Source organism: Apodemus sylvaticus, chromosome 6, assembly GCF_947179515.1.
Source record: "Apodemus sylvaticus chromosome 6, mApoSyl1.1, whole genome shotgun sequence".
NCBI lineage: Eukaryota > Metazoa > Chordata > Mammalia > Rodentia > Muridae > Apodemus > Apodemus sylvaticus.
The window spans coordinates 10452451-10457605 of record NC_067477.1 but is presented as its reverse complement, the minus strand read 5'-3'; positions in this window follow the sequence as shown (position 1 = coordinate 10457605).

Sequence of the window (5155 nt, the reverse complement as noted above, 5' to 3'; positions counted from 1 at the left end):
GTGGGGTAGGGGGTGACTATCTCTCTAGAACTCTGGGCCTTGATATTGTCCTAAGACCTGCTATTTGCTGAAGGGCCTCTCTGGAGTTAGCAAGTCCTTCAGGAACTCACTCTCTTCCCCTGTAAGATAGGATCCTTTTGGACCCAGAGGCCTGCAGTTATGATAGCTGGCCCCAGCCCTCACTGGGCAGCATGGCAGAGCTGGCCCTGGTGGTGTGGGTACAGGAGAGGTGGAGGACTGACCGACCGACTCAGCTAGCTCCCAGATGCAGATCCATGACTTTGAGTTGCCCACCCCAACGTCTACCCCATCAATGGGCTGCTGGAGTGTGCGGAGGGGCAGGTCCCATAGAGACAAAGCTTCAGGATCTCCATGACACATGGGGTTGGTTGTGCCGACCTTGGACACCTGCAGCCGTTTCTGGGTGAGAGACAGCCAGGGTGTGAGTAGGGATGTGTGAAGTCCTGGGTCCATGTTTGACATGGCGTAGCATTGTGTCAAGGACCAATGCTACAGCCCCACTGGAGTGCCAAATGCTTTCCCTGGTGAGGCTCAGAGGGGTGGCAGAGCTTCCCTCAGGTGCAAATACCTATGGTGTGAGCAGGAAAATGTCCCCACTGCCATGTTTGTTGCCTGAAGGCAGTTCTCCAGAGACCGCTCCTACTGAGCTTCTCTAAGCCGTCTCCTTGTTCCACTGTGTGTAATAACCCTGCCTCCTTATTTGTCTTTATGTAATAATCATGCAGCCCTGTTCAACTGTTATATAAGAAGTGCCCTGTGCTGTGGCTTTTCAACATCAGAGATCCTACTGTTAGGATTCTGTCTAAGCTCCACCCCACAGTTACCTGGCAACAGCCAGGGATGCCCCTCCCCACAGTTACCTGGCAACAGCCAGGTGGGCCTGGCCCTCTCTAAGGGGCTGCTTGCCCCTCCTCTCTCCTTTGCTCCCTTATTCCTGCTTCCCCTCTGCTTCTCTCTGCCCTCTTGGGCTCTTCCCTTCCCCCTCTCTCCATGCAGTCATGGCCGGCCTCTACTTCTCTATTCTCTCCCTCTCTCTGTCTTTCTCTGCCTCTACTACTCTCTTAACTCCCCTCCCCATGTCCTGAATAAACTCTATTCTATGCTATACTGTCGTGTGGCTGGTCTCTCAGGGGGAAGGGGTGCCTTGGCCTGGGCCCGCTGAGGCACCCCCTTCTGCCCCCACACCTCACCCCTTCCAAAGAAATATTCTTATACATCTTTCTCTTTTTATAACCACATCACCTAGACCACCCGTCCCCAGATTTCCTGTGTCTATGTGACTGTTGTTTCTTTAGTGTCTGTCCTTTCTTGACTCCCTCATCATCCTCAGTCAGGGGTCCGGGTCCCAGGCTGAGGCAAGCGTGAGACACTAGCACTCAGGGGCTCCCAGTGCTGTTGTTTGTGCCCACTTTAAGCAGAATAAACCGAATAACAGAACAAAGTCCATTTCCCTCATTTTTAGTGCTTATTTTTATTGTAAGATACAATACACATGAGGAATTGCACCTAAATCATAAATGTGCGCTATGCCCAGGAGTGATAAAGCTGGTATCCATGAGGCCAGCACTCAAATCATTTACATTAGGGGAAGGGTTGCTAGAGCATCAGGGTCAGTAGAATGTATGTCTATCCTGTTAGAGTGGATTTATTAGACCAGTTTAGACTCCAGGGCTAGGGAGCACAGCAGTGGCTGTGGACTTGTGGGAAGGGCGGAGAACCAGTAGCTGCATGGTGTACAAAGCCTGGGGCCTCAGCAGTCCTGATCCAGAGCTGAAGGCCTGGAGATCTCTGGAGAGTCAGCTCACAGTTGAAGGCCCAGGATGTTAGTGGAAGACAGTAGCATCATCATCATCATTATCATCATCAGCAGCAGCAGTAGCAGCAGCAGCAGCAGCGATAGATGCAACCAAGCAGGAAGATGTGAAGGCCTTTCCTCAGACCTCTTTATACCTCAGCTGTCTGTCAGAAACCACCACCCACTTTGAAGGCAGAGTAACCCCTTAGTTAATCCTTGGCAGAGAGGCTATTTCAGACATATGCCTGCATGTGTGTCTTCTGGGTGATTCTACACCCAGTCAAGTTGAGACTCAAGAGGGACCACCACACCACTCCAGCCCTGTCCCTCTGGCTGACTCATCTCTCATCCCTGTCATCCATCACTCAGCCTCTCTGTGTCTCCCGTCTCTGTCTGCTGGCTTTGAGCAGCCCTTGAGTGTGCACATTATCCCTGCTGGAACGAAGCTGGTCACAATCACCCTTCTTGTTTCTTTGGCTGACTTTTGGTCACGAAGTTCAGCCAACCTTCTTGGCTGTGCCTTCAGTCCACAGGCTCGGATGCCGCTTGGGTTGGCTGTGATCTCCGGTGATCTATGGGCTTCTGTTGCTGCAGTGTGCTGAATTATGCAAACACAGTACAAGCAGTTTATCTGTCCCTTCTGCAGCTGATGATGCCGGGACATTCTCCAGTCCAGTGTGACTGGCTGGTGTCACCGAGCCGTCTCTGAACACACTCACGAGGGTTCACAGGTGAACCTGTGTCACAGCTTCCAAGGACCCTTCTTAGGAGTCCAGTTACTGGACCATTAGGGGTATGTGTCTTTATTCCTTTTAGATAATGCAAGTCTAGTGGTTTTTTTGTGGGTGGGAGTCGGGGGTTTGCCTTAGTTAGGGTTTTACTGCTGTGAACAGACACCATGACCAAGGTGACTCTTATAAAGGATAACATTTCATTAGGGCTGGCTTATAGGTTCAGAGGTTCAGTCCATTATCATCAAGGCAGGAATGTGGCAGTATCCCGGCAGGCATGGTGCAGGGGGAGCTGAGGGTTCTACATCTTCATCTGAAGGCTGCTAGCAGAATCCTGGCCTCTAGGCAGCTAGGATGAGGGTCTTAAAGCCCACGCCCACAGTGACACACCTACTCCAAAAGAGCCACACATCCAAATAGTGCCACTCCCTGGACCGAGGATATACAAACCACAACAGGGCCGTTGTTTTGTTTTTCATGGGCTGTTTTTTGAGTGGCTTTAGAAAACGTTTACAGGAGAGACAGGAAGAAGCACCGAGCTCCTGTTTGCCTGTGGGTCTGCTACCAGATAGAGATGCTAGCTGTATAGCCTGTGGCTCACAAAGGCTGAACTCGTCACCTGTTGCTTTGACTGTGGGTTTGACAAGTGTACCCTGTATCACACAGGATGTCCCACAGCCCTAAAAGATTCTGTGATCCACCCTGTTTGTTCTTCTGTTTTAGAAATTAATTGATGAATTAAAACTTTAATTAATTTATGCCATTGTGCCCACGTGGAGGCCAGAGGATGACTTGTGGAAGTCAGTTCTGGTTTCCTACTGCGTGAGTTCCAGTCAGCCAGCTCAGGCGGGCAGGCTTGGGAGGAGCTGCCACTGGGCAAGGCAGTGCGGAGCTCCCTCCATCTTGTATTCTTGCTCGGGCTCTTCCGAGTTAACTAGAATCTGCTCTCCTTGATGGGGAATCCCATGGAAGAGCACTCAGTTCTATTTTAGGGACTAAAGGTCTGGATGTCCTAGGTAACTTACCTCAGCTTCTGTTAAGACTGCAGGTTTGCTCGGCACCCCTTATCTCAGCTTCGGTTAAAACTGCTTTCCTTTGCAAAGCCCCGCCCCCTGCAGCTGCAGGGAGAGATGTCCGGATGTAGTTTCTGCTCTTATTTTTTTTTATTTTTTATTTATTTATGTATTTTTTATTTTATTTTATTTTATTATTATTATTTTTTTTTTTCGAGACAGGGTTTCTCTGTATAGCCCTGGCTATCCTGGAACTCACTCTGTAGACCATGCTGGCCTCGAACTCAGAAATCCTCCTGCCTCTGTCTCCCAGAGTGCTGGGATTACAGGCGTGTGCCACCACCGCCCGGCAGATTCTGCTTTTAAAAACCCTGTGTTCTGGACACTCCAAGGTCCCCAAACAGGCGGATGTGGTCCCAGCTGGCTGGAATAGACTTTCGATGGACTCTACAGTATGTCTGAGTGGCTTTCTCTGATGAGCTCTCCATTTCGGCCTAGCTGTGTAAAAGTAAAAGAACACAGAGAGAAGTAGCTCATAGATAGCAAAGCACATTAAATCTGGCACTCACAAAATCTCTCAGGAACTAACCAGGAAAACAGCCGTGCTGCCATTCTGGGCAGGGTAGAGCCGTCTCTCTGTGGCTGTGTTTCTGGCATCTCTGTCCCTCTGCAGACAGTTTTACTCCACAGGATAAACAGTAGCAGCCCCGGTCGCAGACGGGTCATGTCCTTGCTCTGTCAGAGGCACAATGCTTTTTCTCTTGAGCAGTTCGGTGCCCTTTCCTCCCTGACATAGACTTAGGCGGGGAAGTCCATGCCGGGGAAGAGGCCTTGAAGGGCTAAGAAATATACTTAGGTCTGAATCGGGGATGCCAAATCCACTTCCGGAACAAGCTTTTTAGAGAGCTCAAAGAGCAGAGAGCAATTCACCAAGAAAATGTACACCATAGCTGGCTGGAACCATTTATTATTATTATTATTATTATTATTATTATTATTATTATTATTATCTTATGTGTACGTGGGCCTGTGTGAGCTTGTGTGCATCACATGTGTGCAGTGGCCTGCAGAGGACCTGCAGAGGCCTGCAGAGGCCAGAGGAGGATTTTGGATTCCCTGGAACTAGAGTTACAGGCACCAGTGAGGCACAGTGAGGGCACTGGGAACCAGAACAGTGGACACCTTTACCCGCCCCAGCCATCTCCCCGGCTCCTGCTGGAGATGCTCCTTACTGACTGCGCTGCCGCCTCCTTGATCCTTTGCTGGCTGTGCCTTTGGCCACTGCATGGCTTTTTTCACATTCATCATGGGGACTTCCTGGGATCAGAACTCTCTTACATTAATACTGCTGAATTCATTACCCTTTTCCTCTTTAGTGACTTATTTACAAACCCACCCCCCACCAGGGTCATAGCGCCCAGCGCTGCTCTGGTCTTCCAGCATCTTGCCTGCTGCATATCACCTTGGGGCTCCACCGTTGGTGGAGCTGTGAGCTGCGCCTGCCACCCATGCCTAGCCAGTGGTTACTGTTGAAAGGATGGTGTGTGCCCTGGGGTGCCACAGTCACAGAAGGAGGGGCTGCAGCTTCCAAGTCT